This window comes from Macaca nemestrina, chromosome 5 (assembly GCF_043159975.1).
Source record: "Macaca nemestrina isolate mMacNem1 chromosome 5, mMacNem.hap1, whole genome shotgun sequence".
Classification (NCBI taxonomy): domain Eukaryota; kingdom Metazoa; phylum Chordata; class Mammalia; order Primates; family Cercopithecidae; genus Macaca; species Macaca nemestrina.
The window spans coordinates 142,132,522-142,152,535 of record NC_092129.1 but is presented as its reverse complement, the minus strand read 5'-3'; the positions used below and the strand labels follow the sequence as shown (position 1 = coordinate 142,152,535).

Below are 20,014 nucleotides of genomic sequence, written 5' to 3'. Positions count from 1 at the left end.
CCAAAACGTACAAACAAAATTCGCTCTTCCCAGATGGTCTGCAGTTTCCCTCCCTTCTCTCCTCTCTCTCTTATAAATTGGGTTTTGCCTGTGTGAGTTGACAGCAATCTACTGACTGTCTTCCTCCTAAGAGAACTATGTACAGATAACTAAGTCTCAGTCAAGGTTTGACAGCAGCCTGGACTGGCCTTGGCCTCTCTGGGAAAATAACCCCAGGCCTGTGCTCCCACAATGCAGTTAAGATACATGTGGACTGCGGTGTCTGCCCTGTGTCCAGTGAAACCCCTGATCTGTGGGCCTGGGGAGCTGTGAGTTGGCATGCAGGCCTGGGATCTGCGTGTCTAAGATGGTATATGGGAAATTGAGACAGCAGCTTCTCTGTATCAAGGAGACTCTTAACACGCTTCTCAGGTTTTATCAACAGCAGTCAACATGGCCCACATGGGTGAGGGGCAAAAAAAAGTTATGTATGTGGGTGGCTTCCAGGCCTCCCCACAAGATGAAGATAAAGATACTATGTGTGCTCTGTTTCCTGTCCTGTTCCAAATGCCTCGCTAATTCTAAGAAACACAGTGCTAAATTAAAGCCTACTGTATCCTCTGAGTCAGATGGCCAATTCAAACCTGTGATTATTCCCAGTGTCACTGGGTTACTAAACATCTCCCCCATTTCCTTCCTTCCTTCCTTCCTTCCTTCCTTCCTTCCTTCCTTCCTTCCTTCCTTCCTTCCTTCCTTCCTTCCTTCCTTCCCTCCCTCCCTCCCTCCCTCCCTCCCTCCCTCTCTCCCTCCCTCCCTCCCTCCCTCCCTCCCTCCTTCCTTCCTTCCTTCCTTTTTTGAGACAGAGTTTCACTCTTGTTGCCCAGGCTGGAGTGCAATGGCGTGATCTCGGCTCACTGTAACCTCCGCCTCCTGGGTTCAAGTGATTCTCCTGCCTCAACCTCCCGAGTAGCTGGGATTACAGGCATGTGCCACCACACGCAGCTAATTTTGTATCTCCCCCATTTTCACCTGTATTATAACAGATAAAGAAACTAAGGCACACAGATATGAGATGACTTGCCCAAGACCATACAGAGCAAGATGGGAGCACCCACTTACACTGCTTCCAAACAGGGATAAATGGTGTGCTACAATGGGAAGGACATGGGTCACTTTGTCAAGAGCCCTGCCTTCCAAAGGTGGCTCTGGGATCCACAGTTCCATGTGGGAAGAAAATTGAACAATGAGGGAGAGAGAGTTTGGTAGCCAGGGAGCTGGGAGGCAGGAAGCATGAGTCCCCACCTATAATCCAGGCGACAGAAGATTGAGACTATATTTAAGCCTTCACTGGGGGAGAAGCCCTGGAGGATGGGAGCCTGTTCCTTCAAGGGAGCACCGGCCTGGAACCAGGGGAGAGTTGGTACATTCGAGGCATTTAGACCTCAGGGCTTTGCGGGGGTAGGGTGGGGATCATAAATGAGGAAGTGGGCCTGGGAAGGATTTCCAGGTTGAAACAAGAACCCCAGAGGCCAACAGGGTGTGGACTAGAGAATCTTCACTGATGGTCAGAAGTCCGGCTTAGAAACCAGATGGAAAAGCCATTCCATAGTCAGGACCAGATGGGGTTTATATCAGCCCAGAGTGACACCGGTTTGGCATTGTGGTTGGGGGCAGGAGTGGCCAGGTGGAATGCTGCACTGCCCAGATTTCCCTGTTCAGACATGCCAAGGAGGATTAAGTAATTAAACTGGGTCCAGCAAGTCATCTGCCCAGTACAAGCCTGGTTCCGCACTGCTGTCACTGCGGCAGAAGGGCTTCTGCACTCTGATCTCCATGCCTTCGATTTCACTCGCAGTAATCCATCCTCCACACAGCTACCTAGGCCGAGTTCCTTAAAGGCAAATCGGACCGTGTCATTCTCAGTTTAAAAGCTTTCCAGGGCTTCCATCGACTTCCCCACCAAGCCTAAGCTCCTCTGCATGGCATGCAGGGCCCTCTCAGGTCCGGCCCTGACTTCCTGTGCTGCCACTCAACTCCCTTGCCCCGCCTCACCCTCTGCGTTCCCTCCGGCATGGCACTGCCAGCTGCACCATGTTCTTGGGCTGTGAATGTCTCTCTTCCCCATCTCTGTGGTTCTCAACCCTGGACTCAGAATCCTAGGGAAGCTTTAAAACTTCAATGGCCTGGCAACTGTCTTGGGGGTAGGGCTCAGGCATCAGTGTTTATTAGAGCCCCCCAGGTGATTCCAACGTGCAGCCAGGGCTAAGAGTCACTATTCTCTCTCTAACCAACCCTCAACTACTTCCTTGAAGATTCAGCCCAGGTGTCTCAGCCAATCATCAAATATTTATTGAGCTGGGTACTATTCTAAGCAGTGGATATAAAAATAATAATGATAGCTAATATTTATTGAGCACTTGCCATGTGCCAGACACTGTTCTAAGTGCTTTACATACATTAACTCATTTAGCCCAAACCATACCTCTGTTGGGGGCAGGTATTATTATTTCTCGCATTTTACACATGAAGACACTGGGACACAGAAAGATAAAGCAACTTCCCCAGAGTCACACAGCGGTGAGTTGTGCAGCCAGATTTCTGCACAGGCAGTCTAAGCACCAGTCTGAGCTTTTAATCCCTGGACCATTCATCCTGTCCCTTCCCCATTCCTGCCCCACAGGCTGCAAGAGAGAAGCAATAAACCAACAAGCAGATACAGAGCATGGAAAGGAAGACACGGGGCAGGGGGAAGCTGCCCTTAGTGAGAGCAGCAAGGGGCCAAACTTTAGACTGGGAGTGGTCAGGCCATCCCTAAAAGCAATATTTAAGCTGACATCTGAAGGACGAGTAGCGTCCAGCCATGCAGAGGGTAGAGAAATGGTGTTCCAGGCAGAATGCAAAGGCCCAGAGGTGGAAAAGAACACAATCTCTTCTAGTAAGTGTTCATGGTTCCCTCAGTGTGCAGGACGTGGGGAGAAGGCACAGAAGGAGGTAAAGAAATGGACAGGGCCAGTGCCTGGCAGGCCACCTAAAGGGTTAGGATTTTATCCTAAATGCACTGAAACATCTTCAGCAAGGTGTGCACATTGTCTATGGGAGAGTGGCCTAGAGGAACTTAATGGGGCCATTCAAGAGGGTGCTGCAGCCATTTAGCAAGCGGCCCAGAAGCAGAGCTGGAGAGGAATCACCTCTTGCTGGAAGCACTGCAGTTCTTGCCTCCAGTCACAGGACCATCATGGTGCATTATAATTGTTTCTTTACCTCTCTGCCTCCCCACCAGACTGGGAGGCCCTTGAAGGCAGAAACTAAGTCTAATTAGCTGGCCTCTGTCACCCAGCAGCTGACCAATACTAGGTGCTCAGTAAACATCTGTTAACTGCAAGTGAGTTGAATGGAATCATGCAAGGCCGATTAGGTTGGCAGCACATTGAAGAATTCTTCTTCTTCATTGATCTGGGGACTTCACAGACCTTGGCCAGAATAAGAGGATGCTGCACGCCTCCAACAATCAGTAGAGACCCTCCTCTGAGCACCCGCCATGGAAAAGCAGTGTTGGGCTGTAGATAACTTGCAGCAGCCAAGGTCTGTCATTTCCCTAACCCCCAGCAAACCCCATAAGGCATGGCAATGGGGAGGGAGGGAGCTGAAGCCCAGAGTCCTCCTAAAGTAGCAGAACCTCAAGATTCCAGGTGGCACTGGATGTTTTAAATAACCCAGGTTTCAGCAGGCAGTTTGGGCACCCATTGTGAGTCTGCACTTCTGACAGTGAGGGCAGGGCCAGGTCCGATGCTGGAGCCTCGGTGGCCCTCCTTTCTGCTGCCATCACCACTATCAGGTGGATCCCCAAACCATGTGACGCCCCACCTCCGTTCGAATCAGAGACATGCAGAGGAAAAGGGGAGGAGCCTTTGAGGGCCCCACAACCAGTTGGTGGCAGAGCTGGGGTGGCCGTGCAAGCGTCCAGACTCCCAGCCCGGTATTCTCTCCATGGCACTTCTCAATCGACCTGCCCAGCCCCTAGCCTGCCCTCACTACTCCTCGAGGAATGTCTCTCTGGAGGTGCTGAAGCTGCCCAGAGCACAGAGTCTTTGAAACGGGGGGGCCCACAGTTTCCTGGGAAGAAGCAAAGAGCCAGGCCCTTCAGAACAGCAGCTACCCCTCCTCCCGTTCTGCTCTCATGCTTTGCTGACAGCGTGATGGTTGAGGGGGTAGGGCTAAATCCCTGCATGCCACTTATCACATGTGTGGTCCTGAGCAAGTTACTTAAACGCTCTATATATCAGTTTCCTCACTAGGAAGTAGAGATGATAGTTAAAATAACAGTACCTGTGTCCTAGGGTTGTCACGGGCAATAAATTAGATAATAAGTGCAAAGGGCTTAAGGCAGTGCCCAGCATGTAGTAAGTGCTTACTTAGTATGAACATCAGAGAACTTTCTAGATCAGCATCAAGGGACCTGGGTCATTATCCAGTTCATAAACCCCCTGTGTGCCTCAGTTTTCCTATCTGTTAAATGGGGGAGTGATGCAGCCATATGAGTGGCTTAAACACAACCATGAAATGCTAATTACTATGGGAAGTGTTTGGAAGTTAAAGAGAAAAAGTACCTTAGAAGCGGGAGGCTTGATGGGCAGATGACCCCACAGCAGAGGAAGGGGCCCATAAATCGCCACCAGCCCAGCAGGCTGCCTGGGTTTTATGGGGCTTGGGGCCCAGGCCACTTTCCTGAACATCATTTAGAATTTATAGACTCTTGTCCCTGTCCTTTCTGTTTATTTAGTTGCCTTAGAAGCCAGCCTGGCATTAATAGCATCTTTGCTGCCCAATCAGGAGAATGCAGCCTTTTCTACGTTTAATCCCCAGCTAGTGGAAGGAGTGAGAGCTGGAAGTCCACAGAGAACCCTGGGGCTGCTGGTGGGCTCCTATAGTGAGCAGATGGGCTGCTAGCAGGCGGGCATGTTCATTCTGCAACAAGGTGCCTCCTCTACCTGCTGGGGGAAGGATTGGATAATGACAACTACATCAAATGGAATATTGGAGCCAAGGGACCGCAAGAGTCCAGGTCTCCCCAAACCTGCTGCCTGCATAGCTGTCCCATTGATGACTGAGACCTCATAAACTTCATATGAATTTGAACAGAATAAGGGACTGGGGGCATCCTGTCTATTTATCAAACATGAAAACAAGAGTGAGAAGCATCAGCTGAGAACTCCTGATGAAATCTAGTCCTGCCTTCATCACTTACAAGCTATGTGACCTTAGCTTAGGAATTTGGCCTCTCTGAGCCTCAGTTTTCTGTCCTATAGAACAGGTTTAAAAGTACCTGCCCTGACTATTCCAGAGGCCACTGGGATGAAAAGTGAGACCAGGTACCGTTGGGGGGAATTTGGAAAGGATGGGAGCCAAGCTGCAGCAGAGTGGTCAGGAGTGTGGGGCATTGGGGCCAGATGGCCTGGGTGCCAGTCCCGACTCGGTCACTTCTTAGCTGGGTGACCCTGGGAGCACGACTTGACCTCTGTGTTTCAGTTCCCTCTTTGCCATAATTTGCCTAAGTGACAGAGTTTTGTGAGAATTAAGTGGGATAGCAGCTCTGAGCCTGCCAGAGCTCCATAAATGTGGGCAGCTAAGAGAGGCTCCATCCCTGAGAGTGTCTAGAATGGCTTAGGGCACGGCAGCGGATATCAGAAACAACTGGATTCAAATCCTGGCTCAGCCATGCATTTGTTCTGTGATCTGGGTAGGGTGCCCAACTCAGCCTAGTTGGCCTGGGACTTTCCTAACTTCAAAACTGAAAGTCCTGATCGGGCACAGTGGCTCACGCCTGTAACCCCAGCACTTTGGGAGGCCGAGGCGGGTGAATCACCCAAGGTCAGGAGTTCGAAACCAGCTTGGCCAACGTGGTGAAACCCCATCTCTACTAAAAATACAAAAATTAGCCAGGCATAGTGGTGCTACTTAGTGGGCTGAAGCAGGAGAATCACTTGAACCTGGGAGGCAGAGGTTGCAGTGAGCCGAGATCTTGCCATTGCACTCCAGCCTGGGCAACAAGAACAAAACTTGTGTCAAAAACAAAACAAAACAAAACAAACAAACCAAAAAAACCACAACTGAAAGTACTGCATCCCAGGAATCCCCTTAGTCTCCGGCAAATTCAGACAATTGGTCACCCTAGACCTGGGCAAATCTCATTGATACTTCGAGCTTCAGTTTTCACATGTGCAAGGAGGTAATACCTACTTTGCAAAAGGAGCTGGGAGACAAAATGAGAGAATGCATATAAATTATGGTATAGACAAACACTTTAATAATATATGCCATGTGCCAGGTGCTATAGCATTTTGTAGCTATTTGCCATTTTATACTCATGACAACCCTAGGGATTAAGTATTGCTGTTAGCTCCATTTTACAGAAGGGGAAAGTGAGGCTCAAAGAGCTATGTGACTTGCATGAGGGTACATAGCTCCTAAGTGGAACTGCTGAGATTTGAACCCAGCTGTCTGACTCCTGGGCCTGATTCACTGTACTAAAATTCCTCTCACATACCAAGTGCTCATCAAGTAGTAGCTATTCATAAGAAAAGCAACAGAAACGTCACCCTCAGAGTTATGCTCCCAGTTTGTGTCCATCACGGGGCAGGGGGGTGGCAGGGAATGGTGGGTGATTCTGAGCCCACAGGAAAAAGTATAAGCTTCACTTTACCTTTATACTTCACACTTTCCACAAATGTGTGGCCTGTTCCATAAATCTCAGGCTACGTAAATTTGGTGCATAATTGGGAGGCACTGCAGGTACCTGCGGCTCCAGGATAAAATCCAGGCAGCTCCGGAGAGAAGCAGGGCCCCATTAGCAAGGACAGAGTGAGAAGTAGGCAGGGAGCAAGCTTCACTTCACAGCAGGACCACGGAAATGCAGATGTGTGGAGCTGCACTCTGCCAAGGATGGCTTCTTGGAGTTACGGGACTCACGACATCCTCAGGCTCAGGACTCTTTTCCCCCACCCACCCCAATAAGGGACATGCAGACGGCACAGGGGATCCCTGCTTCTCCCAAAACATCTGCCTCCCTTCCCCATGAGTGTGACCTGGGAGACAAAGAGATGAGTGTCTGGGCCATGGCAAGTGGCATATTGTGGCCTGACTCCAGCCATGGCAATAGGTCCTTAGGATGATGGAGGAAGCGGGGATGTGAGGATCGGGAGAGGAAGGACTCCTCAGCATGCTCCACACTAGACCCAGTCACCCCTTCCAACTCCTGCTCAGGCACCAGGCATCTCAGGCCGCAGTGGGCAGCACTCAGCAGGGCCTCTTCACTGCTGTGCACTAGTGAGGGCAGGGCTGGACCTGACAGAGTGCACAGAACCCCCAGCTCTTCCCCTGCTGCCCACTGGCTCACTGTGCTCCTGGCAGCTAGGCCCAGCTCAGAGGTGCTCCTGGGCTGCAAGCGCTTTGCCTCTGAAACAAAGGGCAAGGGAACACACAAAGGCAGTACTGAGAGAGACACCATGGAGGTCAGGATGTCACCCTCCCTCCATGGACACAGGAAAGAAGGAGGATGGATGGCAACCACACCACCCAGCCAGGGCTCCCACCAGCCTTACTCTGCGCCTGCCCTTCTGCCCTTGCTTGGGGGCCAAAACAGTGGCTATTGAAGCCCTAAACATCTGCAGATATTAGGGTAAAAGGAACCTGGCCCCTTGCCCGCCCTGGGGACATTTCCTGCTGTTGCAAGGTCCTCAGGCCTTTCCCTTGGGTGCAGTGAAAACAGAAAGAAACTGAAGTCGTGTGAGGATAAGAATGCCTCTTGCAGCACCATGAAGCCATTCCGCCCTGTCCTCACTCTCCCACCCCCAATCCAACTCAGGGATCACAGCACGTGACAGTATGCATCCTGGTTAAGAGTGGGCTCAGGAGCTGGTTGCTGGGGTTTGAATCCAGCTAATTCAAAGTTGAATTTTACTGTAATAGCTGTGTGACCTTGGGCAAGCTACTAACCCACTCTGAATCTTCATTCCTTCACCTGTAAAATGAAGTAATAACAATACCCACTGCACAGAATGAATGCGGGCATAAAATAAGTACATAAAGCTTATTTTAGAATAGCACGGGGCTCACAGCAAGCATTCAATACCCAGTAGCCATTATTATTATGGTATAATATAATATAATGCAAGCATGACCTGGTCATTCCATTTGCCTTCCTGAGCTACAGTTTCCTCATGTTTAAATGGAGACAAGTCTGCTTGCCCTAATTCCTCACTGTCATGGGGTCCAAAGAAGACAGGTACGGCTGCAAGTAGGGCTTTAAAATGTATAAAGTGCTGTATGCATGGAAGGGATGAATATAATGCATACTCCAATAAATACAACGCAGTGTAAGCCTAATTCCATAGGGTAACATGATACAATGTAAGATAATACTCTGTATTAAAAACTGAATTGGAGAGAGACAAGACAGATGGAGAGAGAGATGGAGAGGCAGAGAAAGGCCCAGCAGAACAGGGACAGAGAGTGAGGGCTGAACTGAAAGAGCAGCGAATCAATGTTGTACTGTAATTTAAAAACCAATATACAGTAAATATCAGCCCGGCGTTGCAGCGCAGCAGCACGGCAGGGCAGCCCAGCCTGAGATAATTCACGTCTCAAGCCGGGCCAGCCACCACTGCGTCCCACCGGCCTTCCCTGTAACTCATGATCCATTGCTCTCTCTCCGGAGCTGCCTGGATTTTATCCTGGAGCCGCAGGTACCTGCAGTGCCTCCCAATTATGCACCAAATTTACATGACCTAAGATTTATGGAACAGGCTGATCACAGAGCCCTAGAAGGAGCTCAGGGCCTTGACATCTCTCCCCACCCCAAGAGGGAGACACTGGGCTGGGGCTTTGGGTCCTGGCCGGCCTGGCTCTGAGCAGAGAGTGGCTGAGAGGCCTGGGCTCCAGTCAGGTCCCACTCCTAGCTTTCCTCCTGTTGTTCTTGCTGTTGTCTCATTCTGGCCTTCACCACCTTCCTGACTCCTCTTCCTATGGTCCCACACCAACCCTCCATCATCACCTCATGTCCCACCCTAGATACTAATCCATGATCCATTCCTGCACCTTGACACCCTTGAGTTCCTAAAACCCCATCCCCATGAGCATTCCCTCCTCCAGTCTGGTTTTCCCTGCTGCAGGTCCTCATCCGCTCTTCTGGGTCCCGGCCCAAGGCCCATTTTCTTTCCTTTTATTTCTTTTTTTTTTTTTTTGGATACGGAGTCTCGATCTGTCACACAGGCTGGAGTTCAGTGGCCCGATCTCAGCTCACTGCAACTTCCCCCTCCTGTGTTCAAGTGATTCTCCTGCCTCAGCCTCCTGAGTAGCTGGGACTACAGGCGCCTGCCGCCATGTCCGGCTAATTTCTTGTATTTTAGTAGAGACAGGGTTTCACCACATTGCCCAGGCTGGTCTCAAACTCCTGAGCTCAGGCAATCTGCCTGCCTTGGCCTCCCAAAGTGTGAGGATTACAGGCATGAACCACCGCACCAAGCCACAAGGCCCATTTTCTTGCCCTAAATTCCTTCCAAGCCCTTTCAAACCAAAAGATCCAGGAGGGTCTCTTTCCCACTACTAGGAGCAGCCCTGGGACAAAGGTGTGGGGTGGGTAGGAATATGGCCCAGGAGGATGTCTCTGGCTTTCTGCCCACACACCAGGCCAGGCTGAATCAAAAGGTCCTAATCCAGGTTCCCCGTCCCTTCTGTGCCCGCTGAGTGCTCCCAGCACAGCCCCGCCCTTACATAAACATTCAACAACCCTATAAAGTGGATGCTACTCTTATCCCTATCCCCATCCCAAGGCACTCATGACAGTTTCAAAAGGCTTCAATACTCATGTCCTGTGGCCTAACTCCCATCCTCTGGGGTGCTGTGTAGAGGGCAGCCTGCTTCTCCCCATGACATTTCACGTGGACCCCGCCTAGTTATGCAAGCCTGGAATGAGATCTTCCTTTCCCACCATGGTTTATTTTCCCAGCAGCCTGATCCCAACATGCATAAAGGCCAGGTGGGAAGGCCAGTCCTGAACTTATCAGCTATCATCATCCAAAACCCTCTGCTCCAAGATTCTTGTGACCCCTCGCCTGAATGCAGTGTGGCTGTAAGGTACCATGAAAACCCCATCAGACCAGAAACCACTTCGTAACGTCTGTGCCTCCGTTCCCCTTTATGCAAAGTGGTTATAATCATAATGTGTATCCTGACTGCCTGGTTGGTTTGTTGGAAGGGACAAATGAGATCATGTGGAGAGTCCCCAGATTGCTGTCTAACTTAAGAGGTGGTGGTTAGAAAGGAGTATCAGTTAAGAGGGTCCTTAGTGGTATTTTTCTAAGTATGGTCCTCTCCATGCTTAGAAAAAAACCACTATTTCCACTACTACTACTCTACTACTACTATTGCTAATACTACTACTACTACTGCTACTACTACTACTACTACTACTACTACTAATAGCTCACACTTATATAGTGTTCAGTATGTACCAGGCACTGTTCCAAGTATTTTATGTATAGTAGTTAATTTAATTTTCCTAACAACCCTGTGAAGTGGGTACTATTATTATCCTCATTTTGCAGATGAGGAAACTGAGGCACAGAAAGAATAACCCACTCAAGTTCACACAACCAGGAAAACAGAACACAGCGCAAGTCCTACGAATGGGGGCACAGGTACACACATTTCTCCCTGTGAGAAAGGTGCTCCATCCATGAATTTTGGTGCCAAAATGTTCCCTAATAATGTGCTTTGTGTATCTGCTTTACCTCCTCCTTAGACATAAACTTCCCAAGGGCAAGGACCGGTCTTTGCTCATCAGGTGAAGGCCTCCCAAGCATCAGGAACCTGCTTTGCCCATTTGCAACCACTCTGTGATTGCAAGCACATTCCCTGCCAGCAGCCTCATTTCCAGACTCTCGTCCCACAACAGCCTGGGGAACCACCCTTTCCTCCAGGGCAATAGCCCTTATTGTCATGTGCTTAGAAGGTGTGACTCTGGACAGAGAGTCCAGGATTTAATGTCTATTCCAGGGTCTCTAGCCTCAGCTCCCCTGCTTCCCAGCTCGGCCTCTGTGACATAAGTCCTCAGGCTAGGAAGAAGATTAATGGTTCCTTTCAGGCCAGCTGTCCCTATATTGGGACAATGACCCCAAATCTCTTCATCCTATCAGTTTCTATTTGGGTGAGATGGTAAGATGTCAGCTTAGTGGTAGAGCAGGGGAGGGAGCTGGGAAAGCAGCTTGAGAGTCCGTTTCTTAAGTGGCCTTCATTACCATCACCATATCATCACCATCACCATCAGCATCATCTCCACCACCACTATCAGCTTTACATCAAGCAGTTAATCAGGTGTGACCTTGACTGACTCCTAAGCAACACACGCGAACACACACACACACGTGAAAATGCAGGTGAGGGCTGACTAGAAATCAGCCAGAACTTGGAACCGCCACCCCCAACACAATCAAATCCTGGGGTCCACAAACAGGGCTAGAAAAAGTGCAGGAGAAGAAGTCAAATGATCGGTGAGATGGAGGGCTGCGTGCACACATGGATTGGAGAGGTAATCCACATTTGCAGTGTCAGGCTCCCTGGGTGGCACATAGTAGGCATTCGATTAACGCTTGCTGAATTAAACCAAACAGGGGAAGACTGCTGGCCATCAAGTCATGAAAGGGATGGATGAAGGAGGATGGGATTGATTAACATCCTAGAGGAACAGGCTCCCTGGGCCTTAAAGTTTGAAGGAAGTGAAGGAGGCACTTCAGAGCGAGCTAAAGGAAACCTCACTGCCATAGCAGGCAGAAAAGCACAAAAGCTATAGCCTCAAGAGGTGAGGTGGGCTGAGACTACAAAAAAGGATACATTGATGATGGGCGTAGCTTGTTCCCATTATAAGAAATAGCAATGAGAGGGCTTATTTACCCCGACCCTGAGGACAGAGGCAGTCTACTCTTCTCCCACACCCTACTTTGGTGGAAACAAGTCAGAACTGAAACTGGAATGCCCATGGGCTGCCCCAGGGTGGCATTTCTCACTTGCTGGAGTTTAGTGTGAATAAAAGCTTCTAGCAGACTGAGAGCCAGGAAGGAAGACGATCACCAAGAAGCTGCAGAAATATGCACATGTCCTGGCTGAGAAGGATAGGAGGTCTGGTCACCCTTTGTCTGTGTGTGAATCTCCCTGGTCTTTAGTTTCCCATCTTTAACACAGGGACAAAATATACCCTTCCTGTCTTTCAGGGTTGTTCTACAGAGCAGAATGTGCTACGGCAGCTCCAAAGTGATAGGTGAATCTCTGGACAGGATCCAGAAGTCTTGGCGCTTATCCTGACCCTGCTACCTGCAAATCCAAGCCAGTTTCCTCATCCATATACAGAAGAGGACATGGTTTTATCCTCCTGAATGAGGTCAGAGGGCTACAGGAATGACAGGAGGCCATGTATTGAAATGCTCTCTAAAGTAGACAGTGAGCTGAAAGGGTTGAATGGCACCCGCCCATGTCTTTGAGGGAGAAGCCAGTGCAGTGGAAAAAAGGAGTGTGTGCATGTGTGTGTGAATATGTGGGAGTGTTCCATTTGTAAGAGCAGGTATATGAACTCGTGAACGTGTGCACATGAATGGTGCCGTGTGTGTGCATGTATGAATGTACAAGTGTGAGTATGTATATGTATGTGAATATATGTGTGACTATAAGCATAAATGTGGGTGTGTATAGGTATATGTGTGGGCATGCAAGTATGGATGTGTGTGAGGTATGTGGACATGTGTACACTGGTGGGTGGGTGTGTGTACGAATGTGTGTGTGTGTGCACATGTATGTGGGGGCGTGGGGAGGAAAGAGGCACCTTCATTCATTCAGCAGCCCTGGGATCCTGGTCATTCCAAATGAAACCTAGTTACAGTGTTTGGTCATAGAGTAGTCAGGAGCATGAAGCAAGGAAAAGCCTCAGGTCAGTGCTATCTGGCAGAAGAGGATGGGAAGGAGGATCAGGACCCCAGCCAAGTAGCTTCTGGGGTCCAGATGGCTCCGCAGAGATGTCTTTGCTCTGAGGCTGGAACATGGACTCGTAAATCAAAGGATCAACGACCTGAACTGAAAAGGCCTTAGGAGAGCACACAGGCTCTGATCTACAGGTGAGGACAGGAAGAGAGAGGAGATGGCCAAAGTCACACAGCAAGTTCTGGGCAGAGCTAAAAGGAGAGCTCATTCCACGTTCCGCGCACCCCAGCAAGCATTCTCTGACCAGCCCTCAGTGCCTCGTGCTATAGGAGGACCTCTAACCGCTCACCTCCATGACCCCAGATCCCCATTCATCCTCCCTCCCTTCTGGCCCAGGAGGACATTTCTAGGTATTATAGTGGCTTCATTACATGAAAGGTTGAGTCAAGGAATCAATTCTACCCACCCAGGAATCTTCAATACCTTTTTAGAATGACAAGGCCTCATCTTACAGCCATTGTTAGGCATTTTTAGGAGTTTCCAGGAGCTCCGAAAGTCCGAAGTGCCTTTGCCCTCACTGCCATCATCCATCGCTCTCTCACCAGGTGCTGAGACCTTAGCATGGCTCATTCCCCAGTGAGTGGCCACATTTCATATGTTTTGGGGACATCAAGGCCTACTTTACAATTATTCTGAAGTAGGAGCCTCCACAGACCCTCAGTATTAATTGGGGGACTCCCTGGCTTCTTTGACTAAAGCTGCCTTAACAGGAGAATGAAAAAGAATGGGGTAGCTGGGCAGAGAGTGCTACTTTTGGAGAAAAGGAATAGGAAGTGAGTCCCTGGGAAGAAGAAATGGGAGGGCCAAATAGACTTTGCATCCCTAGGAAGTTTATTAGAGATCTGAGTTAAGGCAAGAGGGAGCCTACTCCTCTGTGTTGTCCTACACCAAAATGGGGTAGAAGAAGGGATGCGTTGAGGGGAGAGGACCCAGGCAGGAAACATGGAGGGAAGAGGGATTCAGAGATGCTCAGCTTTCTGCTTCTTTATGTTGTTTCTGGGCACGTGAACTGTAGTTTAGCTCCTGCTGGTGGGTGAATATAGGACATGCCAATAATAAACGTAGTGAACTCTAAAGAGCCCAACTTATTTTGCAGTCTCTCATGTTTTGGGGGCTGCCCTGTTAATACAGGATGGCTGCCAGGGAGGCCCAGGCTCTCCTGCAGACAATCCCAAGCAGGCTGATAAATGACGAGAACACAGTTTTGTTCCTCAGCTTGACACAGTTTAACACCCATATCTTGTCTCTATAGTTCCAGTGGTTCCTCAGGTTGGTCTGGTCTCCATTAGGCTTGGCCCTTGGAGACATTCAAAAAAGCAGGCCCAGTTCTGTTCCAATCAAAGATGCCATGATTTTCCATTGCATGGAAGCCCTGGGTCTTCTCTGCAGGGCCCCCATACCTTCTATACAACCCTCAGTTACAATGCAAGGAAATCACTCAGAAAAAAAAAAAAAAAAAAAAGACTGATAAATCATGACATGTGTAGACTGTGTCATTACTAAAACTTGCTTGGTGATTTGGACTCAACAGTTGAACAAGCTGAGTGGCCCAGAACATAGCTATTTTTGACCCTCTGTTCAAAGTTTAGCCTTGTGTTCTCGGGCAGTCAAGCCAACACTGTCCTGACCTCCCATCTTGATAAAATGGAGATTCCTACTCAGGAGGTCTGGAGCATGGCGCTTTTCATGGCTTACCTGCTCCCAGGTGATGCTGACACTGGCCCACAGACCACACTTGGGGTAGCAAGTTGCAAGTCCATCTATCTCCCTCACTATCTTCTGAATTCCCCCTGCCTCATTAATCCACCTCTTCTAACACTAACCTCTGTTAATTTTAGGACAATGCATCCTCAGTGGGGACAATATCGCCCCCAAGGGGGCAAAAATGTGTTCTTGGTGGGGAGGCAAGAAAAGAGAACTTAATCTTTTGATATACAAAGTACAGATATACATAGAGAATGTCTGTGATATTGAAATTTAATGGGAGGGTGTGATTAGGAAAAACCCTCCAAAAATGCTTCTTCCAAAAATGCTGCTCATGTGCCCCTTCCTAGCTTCCTGTTACCAGTCCCACCCAATTATCTGAACCACAACTGCCCTGTTTCTGCAGGTTCTTAACACCCCTTTTCTCAGAAAACACAGTGTCCATCTGCCTGGCCTGTAATCACTAGTTAACTGCAGTCCCACATGAAACTGACCCGTGAAAGTCCACGTTTAGTGCCCTGATACCTGAGTATAATTATATTTGACATTTTAGTGACAGTCTTAATGAGAAAGGGTCACAAATATAGCTGTGAGTGCTAAAGGGCTTGTCTAGTTTACAAAGTTCAGTCACACATGCTGCTCTGCCCTTCCAACAACCCTGGAGGACGAGCATTAGCATCCTGTTTCATCAGTAAGAAAACCAGTCCCCTCTCCCAAATTGGATGTTCCATCTCCCAACTACACAGATAGGACCCAGTTCAATCACAGCCCCTGCCCAGGCCCCACAGAGCTGTATCCATTCACTTTACCTGGGCCTCACAACGTTCGTATGAGGTCACCCTTGGGGGAGTGGGCAACAGAGTCAGAAAGAGAAGACTGGGTGCTGGCGGGGGGCGGGTATTTTACATTCAAACCTTAGATAGGAAAGGGCGGCAGGTGATACTTGTAAAATGCAGAGCCCCTCTTCCTGAGCAAATGTTCATGGCCATAAAAATCCAAAACAAACAAGAGAAAGGGAGGGAAGCACGTGCCTGGACACCAGAGGTGAAATTTGCTCTTCAACCATCAATCCTCAAAGTTTTCTGGAGGGTTCATGGAGTCTTTTAACAATCAGCTTATGTCTGATGGCATCAAACCCTCCTGGCAGCTCCCTGGACAGGGGGAAGTTGGCTGTACTATCCTCCATGTCTCTGAAGACCTCTCCCTCCCTTCTAACCTCTCTGCTTCAACCAAAGACTCAGATCTGAAAAGGGGTTTGGGGATCGCCAGGAAAACATCAGGTCATAATACATCTGTTGGGCACGTGCTATTATTTTATTTTACCAGGTCAAAACACAAAGACTCATATGGTTAACCAAGATGTGGCAGAGCCAGAATTTGAACCTAGGCCCCCACATGTTGAGGTTTCATTCCATTATATGACAACTCTATCCCTTCAATAAGTCGGACCCTAAAACTCCACCCCTACCCAAAGAAAAATCACAAAATACTCAAATTGTGGTTCCTCTTGTTCAGAGTCCAATTCCACTTGGCCATCCCAGGTTGTTTATTGTTCTATGTCTCTGCTTCCAGTCTAGCAGCCTCCCCCATCAGACTGTGAACTCCCTAGATGCTCATATCTACCTTAGGAAAGGGGAGTTTCTGAAAACAATTAATTCCAATTTCACTTCTCCACTGTCCCTGGGTAGCCAGACCCCATGCTAGGAGCTTATAAGCCTCTGTACACCCACCCCCCAAAAAAAGGAAAGCAGAACCTGCTCAACCCCACAAGCTGAAGAGGCTTGGCAAACTGGCACTTAGAGGCCAGAATCCCTGTTTTTTGTTTTTCTTGGTTTTTTTTGTTCGTTTGTTTGTTTGTTTTCCTTTGGAGCTGCAGCAAAGATAAGAAGAGCAATTCCTCCTTCAGTCAAAGCAGGACTCAGTTGGCCAGAAGGCTGCCTGGTTTCCCCGGTGGCCCCACCCACTGTGACTGTATTTTCTTCCTATCTATCTTCCTTCTCCTCAGCCTCACCTCCTGGAAGCTCCCAGCTCACCCTGTCTCAGGCCAGACTCCCCAGCTTCTGACGTTTCTGGGCCTGAGCAAAGAACTGGCACTTCACAGAAGAAGGAACCCTGAAACCCAGCCTCCAGCCCACGGCAGGCAGACACCCAGTCCTTCCAGACAGAGGAGACGGAGCTGGGAGCCAGCCTTCCAGAGGCTGAAACAGAAATGCCAAGTTTGCTGTTTGCATCCCCAGGATGAGGGCAGGAAGATAAATAATTACATTCCTGGGCAGGAATTAGAACAGAAACTCTAAATTGAGGGCTGGGCAGGGGGCCTGAGCATGTGAGGAGGCCAGAAAGAGAGATGCAACTCTGCACTCCCAGCCAGAGTCAGAAGGGAAAGATGACATTCCAGCATCAGCTGAAGGGCCAAGGCAGCTGGCATGGTCGGCAGAGGCTGACGGCTCCAAGTGCAGGCCTTTTGGAGCTTCTGAATACTCCCTATCGGACCCTGACTCCCTTCAGCCTCCAATGTACCCCACAAGGAAATGCCACTGCCATCAGGGCTCTGCTGTGTGCAGCCAAACAAAGCTCCTGTCAGAGGGCAGTGACCAGACCAGGGCACAACCCCAAGACCCAGTTTCCTTGCTCCCCACTTTCAGTTCCAAATTGGCCCCCACACAAGAATAACAGCCCATATAGAACCTCTAGCTCTGGTCCCTGGGAGCTTCACAGCCCAAGGAATGGCAGTTTCTTCCCTAGCTTTGCTCCTCCCCAGCAGCAGGGGATCAAATTCCTGAAGCTGCCCCCTCCCCCAGTACTAGAAGGCCAATCAGGCCATGGAGGCCACAGCTGCCACCTCCCTGAAACATACACATGCATACACACACACACACACACACACACACACACACACACACACACACACTCCGTTGTGGCCAGGGGAGGAGGTCTTCATCTATAGCCATGCCTGTAACTCCAACTCAAGAGTGAAGGCTCTGACATGTTCCCTGTCCCTGCAGGTGTCTGTCTGTCTGCAGCTGTCTGCTGTCACCGGTGCATTTGGCAACAATCTGGCTCAGTCCCTCTGCGGTCTCAACTCAGGCTCCCTCCTCCCTCCTGCTCTGGTTTTCAGAGGCTCTATCTCCCTAGAACTCTCTGCCTCTGTCCTTTGTACTGGGCTGATGGGCAGATGAGTAGGACACCTCCCTCAGAAGGTCTGTGCAAAGCAAGGCACTGTCCACCTCGGAACGGTCCACTGCTCTCCCTCCTCCCTACCCAGACCAACCTTAGAACCAGGGCAGGGCTGGGTGGGAGACAGAGACCTAGGAACCCAGGCATGGCTAATGCCATTTTCCATATTGCTTCATCATGCCATTCTGATGCCCCAGGCTGCACACACACACAATCCCCCTGATCTCGCTTTCTGCCTGAGGCCAGCATAGGGTCCCTGAACCTGCCCTACCTACCTCCCCAAACTGCAACCATGCCTTCCTTCCTCCCATCCGCTCTGCATCAACCCCTCCGCACTTGGCTTTACCCCACCCTACCCAGTCCACAGAGCTCAGGGAGTCCCCGGCGCCCTCACCCAGCCCCCAGCAATGGCTCTAGCCAGGCCTCGCATGTGCGGAGATGCAACAGAGTGGTCTGGCGGCAAAGTTCTCCTGCTGCTTTCAACGGTTCCATCCACCCGCCTCTCCATCCTGCTCTCCAGCCTCACACGGACCCCGCTCTCCCCGCTCCCCGCCAGAGTTTCACCCCCACTATCGGAAAAAAAGACTAAAGAAAGAAAAGGAAATCTCTCGCGATAAGGATGGGCGAAAAGAGAAGGGGGTGTCCGCAAGAGCACCTAGGATGAGGGGAGTCTTCAAGTGAAAAAGAAGGGGATGCAAAGTTCCCGGTTCCCTCGGGTGCGTTCAGCCCCGCGCCAAGCTCCCGCGGACACCCGGGATCGCGAAGACGCAGCGCCGGCGACCACTTACCTGGGCGAGGCAGCATCTACCCCCGGCTGGGAGGCACCGAGGCCGGCTCCGCGGGGCGCCCGGGCTCCCCGGCTCGGCCACGCATCCTTCCCCGCCCGAGACAGACTCGAGCTAAACCCTCCGGCGGCTCCGGCGGCTCTGGCGAACGCAGGCAGATGGTGGCCTCGGACGTCCACGCGGGGAGAGCCCTGAGCCGCTTATTCAGTTATATCCATGGCATTTAGCAAGAAGAAGGAGGAAAAAGCACAACTTGCTCTCTTCTCTTCCAGATTAAAGAAAATAATAATAATAATAATCCCTCCCTAGGAGGATGCCGGTAGGATTTTCCGGATCGAAGAACCCCAGGCATTCCCAGGAACCTCGGGCATCTTGGAATGTGGGGTGTCTTCAAGTTCAGATGAGCCTGCGGGTTGTGTATGTGTGAGTGTATGTGTGTCTCAGCGAGAGGGAGCCAGGCACTCACACCCACACGCACACACAAACACACTCCCCCGTACTCCCCGCATGCACACTGCTCCCCACGCGCGCGCGCATACGCGCGTACACGGTTTCTCTCTCCCCTCCAGACACACACAAACACACATACACACACACACACACACACACACACACACACACACACACACACACACACACACACACACACACACACACACACACACACACACGGATCACACGCTCCAATCTGAGAGGGAGTCGGGCGGGCTGCGGAGACAGCGCAGGGCCAGCCGTGGAGAAAGCCCAGCGGCCAGAGGCGCCCAGGAACCCGGCGGCCGTGCGCACCGTCCCCGCCGAGCTCTCCGGCGCGGCAGCCCCCAGTGGCGACCGGCGGAGCTGCAGGAGCCGAAGGCAGCCTCTGAGCCCGCTGCCCGGCCCGCTGCCGAGCGCACCCGCTTGCGAGACGACCAACACCGCCGCCGAAACCAGAGGGATTCACGGTCCTGGCAGGGGTGGCGCGGGGACGCACTGAGGGGCAGGAGTGGGCTGGGGCCGCCCTGGCGGAGGGCGGTGGGCAGACCGCGAGCCCCGGAACCGGGAGGGCAGTCTCGGCGGTCCAGCGGCACGGGCAACCCCTGCTGAAGGCGAGCCGGGCGGCCAGGGCTGCACCTCTGCAGCTGGCGCCGGCGCTGCCGCCTCACGTGCCTAGCGCGCCCTGCAGCCGTCAGCCCGCCGCCTGCCGGAGGAAAACCCGACCGCGCCGGCCCTAGGCTGGGAGTGGGGGCTGGGACGATCGCCCCCACCCAGTCCTGGGGCCCAGTTCAGATTCTCGCATCCTGGTAAGGGACCTGTGAAAAACGAGCGCCCCGTGCACGCACACACACGCACTTTGACTTTTCATGATT

At 51.0% G+C, this 20,014-nt stretch overlaps 1 protein-coding gene across 1 annotated transcript in view; it reads right to left on the bottom strand.

Moving 5' to 3' along the window:
* The window catches only part of LOC105489657 (leucine rich repeat and fibronectin type III domain containing 2), a 193,165-nt gene extending 173,411 nt beyond the window's left edge, over positions 1-19,754 (bottom strand). The window contains exon 1 of the mRNA XM_071097094.1: positions 18,672-19,754. The gene's annotated coding sequence lies outside the window, so the exon portion shown is untranslated. The remainder of the gene's footprint in view (positions 1-18,671) is intronic.
* Between the last annotated feature and the right edge of the window lie 260 nt (positions 19,755-20,014).